Source organism: Arachis hypogaea, chromosome 5 (genome assembly GCF_003086295.3).
Source record: "Arachis hypogaea cultivar Tifrunner chromosome 5, arahy.Tifrunner.gnm2.J5K5, whole genome shotgun sequence".
Classification (NCBI taxonomy): domain Eukaryota; kingdom Viridiplantae; phylum Streptophyta; class Magnoliopsida; order Fabales; family Fabaceae; genus Arachis; species Arachis hypogaea.
In genome coordinates this window covers 61,609,324-61,619,525 of record NC_092040.1, presented here as the reverse complement: position 1 = coordinate 61,619,525, position 10,202 = coordinate 61,609,324, and the positions used below count along the sequence as shown (strand labels likewise).

At 31.7% G+C, this 10,202-nt stretch overlaps 1 long non-coding RNA gene across 1 annotated transcript; it reads left to right on the top strand.

The window, feature by feature from the left end:
• Positions 1–8,344: 8,344 nt before the first annotated feature.
• On the top strand, positions 8,345–9,250 carry LOC112801630 (uncharacterized). Its single transcript, XR_003201998.3, has 2 exons — positions 8,345–8,757; positions 8,843–9,250. It is a non-coding gene; the product is annotated as an uncharacterized lncRNA (long non-coding RNA).
• Positions 9,251–10,202: the final 952 nt, after the last annotated feature.

The following is a 10,202-nucleotide window of genomic DNA, read 5'->3' as shown; positions in this document are numbered from 1 at the left end:
CTCCTGTTTGGATGTTGGATGCCAGCTGCTCCTTTCTGGGCGTCCAACGCCAGGAAGAGGATAAAGTGCTGGCGTTGAACGCCAGTTTTGGACCTTCATTTCGAGAGCAAAGTATGGACTATTATATATATATCTGAAAAGCCCTGGATGTTAGCTTTCGATAGCCGTTGATAGTGCACCATTTGGACTTCTATAACTCCAGAAATGCTCCCTCGAGTGCACGGAGGTTAGATCGTGAGAGCATCTGCAGGCTTTTCTCTGTCTCTGAATCAGACTTTTTCCAAAACTCCTCAATTTCAGCTAGAAAATACCTGAAATCATCTTAGAACACACAAACTCAAAGTAGAATCCAAAAATATGAATTTTGCACTAAAACCTATGAAAATAAAATAAAACTTTAACAAAACATAATGAAAACTATATGAAAATGATGCCAAAAAGCGTATAAAATATCCGCTCATCAGTCAACTTGAGTTATGAGATGTGGATTAGGATCTACACCCATTAAAAAGTTATGCAATATAAAACAAGCTAGAGCAATTTTAGTCGTAGTATCTGTAACGACCCACATTTTTTAAAATATAAATATAAATAAGTTAAAATTTATTTTTATAAATTGGAGTTCCTTATTTTTAGAAATTACTTTATTATAAGTAATTAAATTAATTTTATAACTATTTGAATTTAATCAAATTCATATTCTTTTATATATATATATATATATATATATATATATATATATATATATTATGATGAAATATTTTACATAATTAAAACTATAATTCTAGTAATTTATAAATGATAAAAATTATATGTATATTTTAATTTAAGTAATTGATATTTTTAATTTAAAAAATAGAGTTTAGTTAATATTATTATTATTATCAAATTCTAAATCCGTCGATATAAGTAAATATCGGTACTCTCCGGTGAATTTAGCTTTACTAATACTTTATTAAATATCTTTTATTCTTAAGTTACTAATGTCATTTATATTAGTAGCTCGTATATATTTAATCCTAAAATAATTTAGGCAAATGAAAATTACTTATATATTACTAGTTGCCAATTTATTATTATTATATTATTATCATTATTATTGTTATTATTATAACTATTATTATTATATTATCCTTATTATATTATTATTACCCTTAGCTCTTTCCTTTTGGCCGAAGCGATTAAGGAAATAAAGGAAAGAAAGCCAAACATGGCTTAATGAACACATACATACATACATATATATCAACGTGACACATACATATCATTTGTTTCACTAATCCCATCACCATTTTTGCTTCAATAATTTCTTCTTGTCACCGAATGAAACTTAAGAAAGAAAGAGAGAAACCAAGTGAGAGAATGAACGTGGGTGAGGGAGAGAAATCGTAAAAATCTCTAACCTTTTGGCTTTGATTTCTTGGGATCTGTAACTCTAATAAAAAAATTTAATTTAATAAAAGTATTTGTATTCTCGATGAGTGGATAATTTATACGCTTTTTGGCATTGTTTTTAGGTAGTTTTTAGTAAGTTCAAGCTACTTTTAGGGATGTTTTCATTAGTTTTTATGTTAAATTCACATTTCTGGACTTTACTATGAGTTTGTGTGTTTTTCTGTGATTTCAGGTAATTTCTGACTGAAATTGAGGGACTTGAGCAAAACTCTGAAAAAGGCTGACAAAAATGACTGCTGATGCTGTTGGAATCTGACCTCCCTGCACTCGAAATAGATTTTCTGGAGCTACAGAACTCCAAATGGTGCGCTCTCAATAGCGTTGGAAAGTAGACATCCAGCGCTTTCCAGCAATATATAATAGTCCATACTTTATTCGGAAATTGACGACGTAACTTGGCGTTGAACGCCAAGTACATGCTGCTGTCTGGAGTTAAACGCCAGAAACACGTCATGATCCGGAGTTGAACGCCCAAAACACGTTATAACTTGGCGTTCAACTCCAAGAAAAGTCTCAGCTCGTGGATAGATCAAGCTCAGCCCAAACATACACCAAGTGGGCCCCGGAAGTGGATTTATGCATCAATTACTTACTCATGTAAACCCTAGTAGCTAGTTTAGTATAAATAAGACTTTTTACTAGTGTAGTAGACATCTTTTGGCCATTCGGTCTTTTGATCATTCAGGGGGCTGGCCTCTCGGCCATGCCTGAACCTTTTACTTATGTATTTTCAACGGTGGAGTTTCTGCACACCATAGATTAAGGGTGTGGAGCTCTGCTGTACCTCAAGTTTCAATACAATTACTATTATTTTCTATTCAATTCTCTTTTATTTTTATTCCAAGATATACGTTGCACAACACTTTGATGAATGTGATGATCCGTGACACTCATTATCATTCTCACCTATGAACGCGCGTGATTGACAACCACTTCCGTTCTACTCTAGGCCGGGCGCATATCTCTTAGATTCCCCAACAGAATCTTCGTGGTATAAGCTAGATAGATGGCGGCATTCATGGGGATCCGGAAAGTCTAACCTTGTCTGTGGTATTCCGAGTAGGATCCCGGGAATCCGGAAAGTTTAACCTTGTCTGTGGTATTCCGAGTAGGATTCCGGTATTGAATGACTGTGACGAGCTTCAAACTCCTGAAGGCTGGGCGTGATGACAAACACAAAAGAATCAATGGATTCTACTCCAACCTGATTGAGAACCAACAGATTATTAGCCGTGCTGTGACAGAGCATTTGGACCATTTTCACTGAGAGGATGGGATGTAGCTATCAACAAGGGTGATGCCTCCAGACGATTAGCCGTGCAGTGACAGCGCATAGGACCATTTTCCCAAGAGGATTGAAAGTAGCCATTGGTGATGGTGATGCCCTACATACAGCTTGCCATGAAAAGGAGTAAGAAGGATTGGATGAATGTAATAAGAAAGTAGAGATTCGAAAGGATTCTAGCATCTCCACACGCCTATCTGAAATTCCCACTATTGATTTACATAAGTATTTCTATCCCTTTTTATTTTCTTTATCTTTATTTTCTATTGATTCCATTAATCAAATTTAAACTAATAATCCAATTATACTTAAATCCGCCTGACTGAGATTTACAAGGTGACCATAGCTTGCTTTATACCAACAATCTCTGTGGGATCGATCCTTACTCACGTAAGGTATTACTTGGATGACCAGTGCACTTACTGGCTAGTTGAACGGAGTTGTGTTCACACATAGCAAAGAGCCATAATAATGATTCCATACAACAACAAAGAATACTACATTGATGTGATCACAATTTCGTCCACCAATTCTCTTCTTCTATATATTGCCATCACTTTTATTTGGTAGAAATTGACGGTGACATAGCTCCTCTTTCCTTTGAATTTGGCCAATTAAAATTTTAGGAGGCACATACGATTTTTGACGTTTTCTTTTTCATTAGCTCGATCAAAAAGCTTTTCCAGAATTTTGTTCTTTTGATTTTGTACAAAGATAGAGTTTGGTAATTTTATAATCATTAAAAGTGAATTGGATAAATGAATGTTGGTTTGATTGATTATTATTTGATCTTGATTAAGTTTATGTTGAATTTTTGTTGAATTATTGTTGTTTGCTTGAGATTTTGGTTCGGCTATGTATGAATGGTGTTTTGGTATTTTTTGGGCTGAAATATTGTTGAGAATAAAGTATAAATTGGTGAGGTATGATAGCCGAGAGATTAAATTAAAGGTTACGAAGAATCGGTAACCGAAAAACTCAAAAACGGATTAAAATATAAGTAATATTTTGAAAGAAAAAGGCTAAGAGTTTTGATTTTAGTATAAAAGGAAGATTAGTATTTAGACTTTATTTTTGAAGGGTAACATTATATTTGTATATAAAAATTGAGGAACAATTTTTAATTAAATAAGTTTTCGGGTATTTTTGGTAGTAAATAAAGTACGGGAGTAAAAATGGGTATTTTATAAAAGTTTAGGGTTGCTTTTATAAATATTGAGATAAGTGATATTTCAAATATAATTTTGTAAAAATGTTGAGTTAAAAATAAAATATGTAAAAGTTTGAAGTTTAAAACATAGATAACAAAGATTTAAGAATAAAAGTTTTAAGAAGTTAAGTTTTTAAGAATAGATATAAATATTATTTATTTACCATTTAAAATGTCTTATTTATATTATTGTTATTATTATTTTATTAAGAATATTATCTAATAAAGATATTATTAATATTGTTATAAGTCAGAGAAGAGTAAACAGAAGAACTCTTAAAAGCTTTAGAGAACATAGTTTATTTAAGAATCTTATGATTCTTTTTCATAAGACATTAGAGAAAGGAAAGAAAAGAATGTGAAGTTAAGTTATGATAAAGAATTAAGAGATTAAAGAAAAGAAGAGAGAAAGAAAAGAAGTAAGAAAATAAAAGAGAAAGACGAGAAAGAAAAAGAAAAGAAAAAGAACAAAAAGAGTAGAGAGCAGTGACGAAAAGGATGTACTAAGTAAAAGGATCTCTGCCACAGAAGAGCAGAGAGCAGTGACTGAAAAAGTTTTAATGAATGTTTGCCACAGTAGAACAAATAGAACAGAAAGTATTAATTAAAGGAATCTCTGCCACAGGAGAGCAGAGAACAAATATTAAAAGAATTCGATGAATGTCTACCACAGTATAGCAGATAGAAAAAAAGGTATTAATTAAAGAGATCTCTATTGCAGTAGAGTAGAGAGTGAAGATTGAAAAGAAATTGAGTGCTGTTGGGCCTTAGTGCCAAGTGTCTAGTGAGGACGGCGATAGGTAACGCTCACTTGATACTATAGGGACGGGTCAGTGAGGACGGCGATGCGTAACGTTCACTGGAGACTGAAAGGAATGTTCCCCATGAGGACGACAATGTGTAACGCTATGGAGGGGACGTTGGCTGAGATAAGGATGGCAGTACGAAACGCTTATCTCAGGACCAGTGTCGGGAATCGGGCAACAAATCGACACATGAGCTCATGGCCTATATATGACTAGACATGCATCATACTTGTCTGCGCATATTTGCTTGTGATTATGTTTTATATGATTGTGTGTGCTGGTGATTGGATTCTATGTTCTATAATTGTTGGGTTGAATTATACTTTGTTGGCTATTATTATTGATTTATGAAATAAAATTAACTTCTAACTCCGACCCTACAAAGAACTCCCCAGTTCTTACCCCCTTTTTCCGCCCCTTTCAGTTACATGTGCGAAGGTTTAGTGTGGAGCTACAAGGGCATAGAAGATTATGTTCAAGAGTTGAGTTGTTAGAATTTACTTTCCCCTCATCGTTTATTGTTTTGATTTTTAGAGGGGTAGGATTTGTTTTTGAGAATCATGGAATAAGTCTATGTATTTAATGCTATGTGAATATATATACCTTTGTAGTTAAGTGGTTTAAAATAAAGAATCTTCGTTTTCTTAATTAAAAGTTTCGGTTCGTAATAGTAAAGGCTCAATATTAAATAATTATGGTATGAAACTGAAGATTTAGAGGTAAGTAATGTCTGAATTTTTAGTGCGATCATGAGGTACTAAAAGTTAGGGTGTTACAGTATCAAAGTCATAATGTGGTTCAGTGCCACTTGTAATTATTGCAAATCTTTTCTTCAAAACTCCAAATGACCTTTTGATAACATTTCTCAATAAAACATGGCGAAGATTAAATAATTGCTTCTCATTTTCTAGACCACATCTTGCATATTCTTTTAAGTGATATCTTACACCTCGATATGGGGTAATTAATCCATACTTGAAGATTAATCCAACATCTCCAAAATAAAATTTTTCTACAAAATCCATAATTTAAAATGATTAATTTAATATAAACACATAAACTACTTAGTTTTAACTACTTATGATAATGATGTTTTGTTAATATGCTAACCGCGTGGAAGTTTGAAACTATCATTTCTTGATAATGTATTATTAAGAACTTTTGAATTAGATGTTGTTTCTTCCCAACCCACTAATACATAAGTGAATCTCATATCAAAATCACATGTAGCTAATATATTTTGTGTCAGCTGTAACAGCCTATTTCTCTATAGGATTTATTCTCGAAAATTCTGTAATTAAAATTCGATAAATATCTAAGAATCACCTTATCATATTTTATTAGGCGAATTTAGGATGGATAAATAAAAAGAAAAGAAAGTGTAATAATAAGTAAAACTGTGTCCTAAGCCAAAAACCGTATCGATAACGATAAATTAGACTACCAAATTAAATTCATCTATAGAATCTTTACTGTTAGCTTTTTTTACTGAATTAGCTTAGTAGAATATTCTAAACTCGATTTGAAACCGAGATACTCTTTATTTCCGATACGATTTGAAAATAATAATGTTACGGTTTAATCATTAAATCATATTCTTCTTTTTTTTTTTTGACAATTTGGCCATAACATCGAAGAGGTTATCTTCAATTAATATTCACGAAGTCTTTAGGAAGATTACTTGGAGAAAAATTAAAAACTGAAAAATCTAGCCAAACTTGAACCAAATCAATCTAATTCCATTCTTTCATAATCAAATTGTTCTTTCTTTATAAAGTCACGGTTTTTTTTCCTCCACATTATATTCCCACACCTCATAAACTTTATTTTTCAACCAACATGATAAAAAACTTGAGAGAAATTACCGTTAAAACTTTATTTGCCTAGTTAGAGATTTTTTTTGTAAATTTTTTACAATGAGACTCGGTAATTAAAAATTACCGTTTTAGTTTGTTATTTTAAATAATTATTATTGCAAGCTTAAATATAAGTTTAGTAATTAATTACCATATATTTAATTATTGATGAATAAGAGAAGTATAGATATATCATTAGATATATCATTAGAATTAGGTAACCGTAGGACTGGCAGTGAGTCAAGCCAGCTCATGAGCCAGCTCGAGCTCGGCTCGTTAATAGCTCGATAAACTAAGCTCGTGAGCTGGTGAGCCAAGCTTGAACTTGGAATTGAGCTCATAAATTAAATGAGCTGAGCTTGAGCTTGGATAAGCTCAGCTCATTAGCTCGTGAGCTGGCTCAATTATATATATATATATATATATATATATATATATATATATATATATATATATATCCTATATGCATTTAGTCTATACTTTTAATATTATATATATACATATGAAATAGTAATATATAATTATATATATTAATGATCTTAATTATTTAAAATTTTATATTTATTTATTAGATATAATTTTGATGTAGGACATAAATAAAAAATTTATATTTATTGATAAATAAACAATATATAAAATTTTTCTTTTTAAATATTTTTTAAAATATATAAGTTATAATGTATTGATATAAAATTATAAATTTTGAATTTATGTTTCTATTATTTGAGTCAGCTCGTGAGTTTGAGGTGAGCCGAGCTTGAGCTTAAGAAATAGGCTCGATTGTTAATGAGCGGAGCCGTGAGCCAAGCTCAATTTTGGTGAGCCGAGCTTCAGCTCGGTCTAGCTCGGCTCAGCTCGGCTCACTTCCAGCCCTAGGTAACCGTGAACTAAAACACACTGAACCGTTCTTTTCTTTGGTTCAATCGAACCATGATCAACATTATAAAGTCAGGAGAAGCCTAACCATAGTTGTAAAAATCGGACGGACCGGTCGGTTCGATCGGAAAACCGGTGAACCGAACCCTATACCGGTCCGGTCCAGTGATTGAACCGAACAAGGAATTGACCCGGTCAAAACCGGTGAAGTGGTTTGACCGAACTGTTTGGTAGAAAATATTTCTAAAATGCTTGAGGTAGGGTTCGAACCCCTGTCCTCAAGGAAACCAAAAAGCTCCATAACCACCAGACCACTATGTTTTCTACTAAAAATTATGCAAATTATAATACATATAGATATTTTTTATCAAATAGTTTACTTTTATTTAATTTATTTTAATTTTAATTATAAACTCACTCATTCTTTAATTAATTATATTTTTGTTTAACAATAATTATAAACTCATTTATTTTTTTATAATTATATAATATCTATTAATATTATTTTTTAATAAATACTTGTAGTATATAATAGTATAAAAGATATAAAATAATTAATAAATTATTAAAATTTAAAAATAATAGTTATTTTAATATAAAAACAAAATAAAAATATTGATGATAGAGTAAAAATAATAAAATATTTATTGTTCATTTTCAATATTGTTTTAAAATAACTTGATATTTTAAAATGTTAGTAAAAATATATATTTTAAATTTTAATTTTAAACTTTTGACTATTTTTTATTTTTTATTTACATAGGACCGAGTCAACCGGTTCAACCAGTAACCTAACGATTAAACCAATAACTTAGTGACCCAATAACTTAACCGGTTCGATCACCGGTTCGGTTCTGACAACTATGAGCCTAACCATAATTCAGCCCTAATACCCCTTCTTCCTTCTCCTTCTCCTTCTGTAACCAAATCACAAAGAAGCTTCCAACCATGATTCCACCCCTTGGTCATCGCTTCCCATTAAAGCTCATGCCTAGGTGTTGAAGAAGCAAGAAACCGACGAAGCTCTCTTCATAACCTCATCTCCAATTCATCTATATAAACCCTCTTCACTTCAAAAGAAAGGAAAATGGAATGAAGGCAGCTTCTTCTTCTATGAACGCTTGATTCATTTGGGTCATTAGAGACACGCAAAAATAGAAGGAAGGAACAAGAGAGTGAGAGCGACAGAGAATCAAGGAAGGTGTTGACCAAAGCTAGGAGGAAGCTCCACCATCTTCATCAACCTGTTCTTCAATTTTTCCTTGTCTGGTAAGAACCAGCAACGTCTTCACTTTTCCTTTTATTCTCCTTTCAATTTGACATCTCAAACCTCACTCTGTTCAAATTTTGCTAGCATAAGATTCCTTCAAGGAACAGCCGTGTATTAAGGCTTGAAAAGGAGGAACATCTTTCTTTTTAGGGCTGTAATCATCATTCGTACAAGTGGTGATGCTTGGTGACAAAATCTGATTTGTGGTGGTGATAGGATCTCTTGCTATTAGGAAATCTCATAAACTGAATTTTAGTAGTCTAAGACAATCAAGAGGCAAGGGATTAGGTGATTAGATTAGATATATGTGTACCTCTTAATTGTGATTTTGTTGTTGATGATGATTCTGTATGTTGTATTGTAAATGCTACTGAAATTTTGTAGAGGAATCATGAATTTGATGTTGTAATAGCTTGCTGAAATTCTGCTAGGATATCATGAATTTGTTGAATGATTGTTGCTGAATATAGTGCAAAATTTAATATTGTGAAACTGTGAGGATATGGTACCAATAGTGTAAATTTTTGGTATACATGGAATTGAGGCTCTTGGGTCTGTAATCTATATGAAAGAAGAAGAGATGACCTAAATGAATTAGGATCAATGATGTATAATGGTTAGGATTTTAGGGAAGCAAGTTTAGTGTTTGAAAACTTAAGTACCTATGCTACAGAAATTCTGTAGAATTTTGGAACAGCAACTTAAAATAAATTCTGGGAGCAATCTGACTAGTTTTTATGAGCAAAATTATTTTTTTAATAAACGTCAAAGAAGCCAAGATTATTGAATAAACATTTCAGAAATTTTCACCAAGTAGATTGGAAGATATGATTTTTCCAAGAAAAATGTTTTCAACAGAAGTTGTCAATCTCGTGTAGACAGGGCAGCATCTTCCAATTCACTTGTCCTTTGATCTATATAACATTTTGAGTTGTAACTAAAAGGATGTTGAAGCTCTGTATGTCTAGTATATTGTATCCAAAATTTAGCTCATTCCAAGCTCTACAAGTAAAGTTATGCGATTAGGAAGCTGTGTTGCCACTGTTAAGAGTCAGAACAGAACCTTGTAGAAAATCAATAAGCTTACACGACTCCTTTCTTCTATTCTATATATCCAATTTAAGTGAAATCAATTTTGTATAAAACTTTGACATGTTAACTTGTTTTTTCTGAAAATTTAAGAATTATTAAATTTGTGACTTGAGAGTTGTGATTTTTGAAAGATTGAATGTTTTCTGCATAAAACATTCAGAATTAAAAGATGTGTGATTTTTTGAACTAACAACTTCCAAGTCACATCTCTTTTAATTCTGAAAGTTTTTTAACTTGAAACCTGTGGTAAAACAAATATTAAGATGTCTAGAATATTGGGTCCAATTTTTAGAGTCATATCTAATCTAGAGAATTAATTGTGTAACTCGAGAGGTGACTTATTCACTGGAAT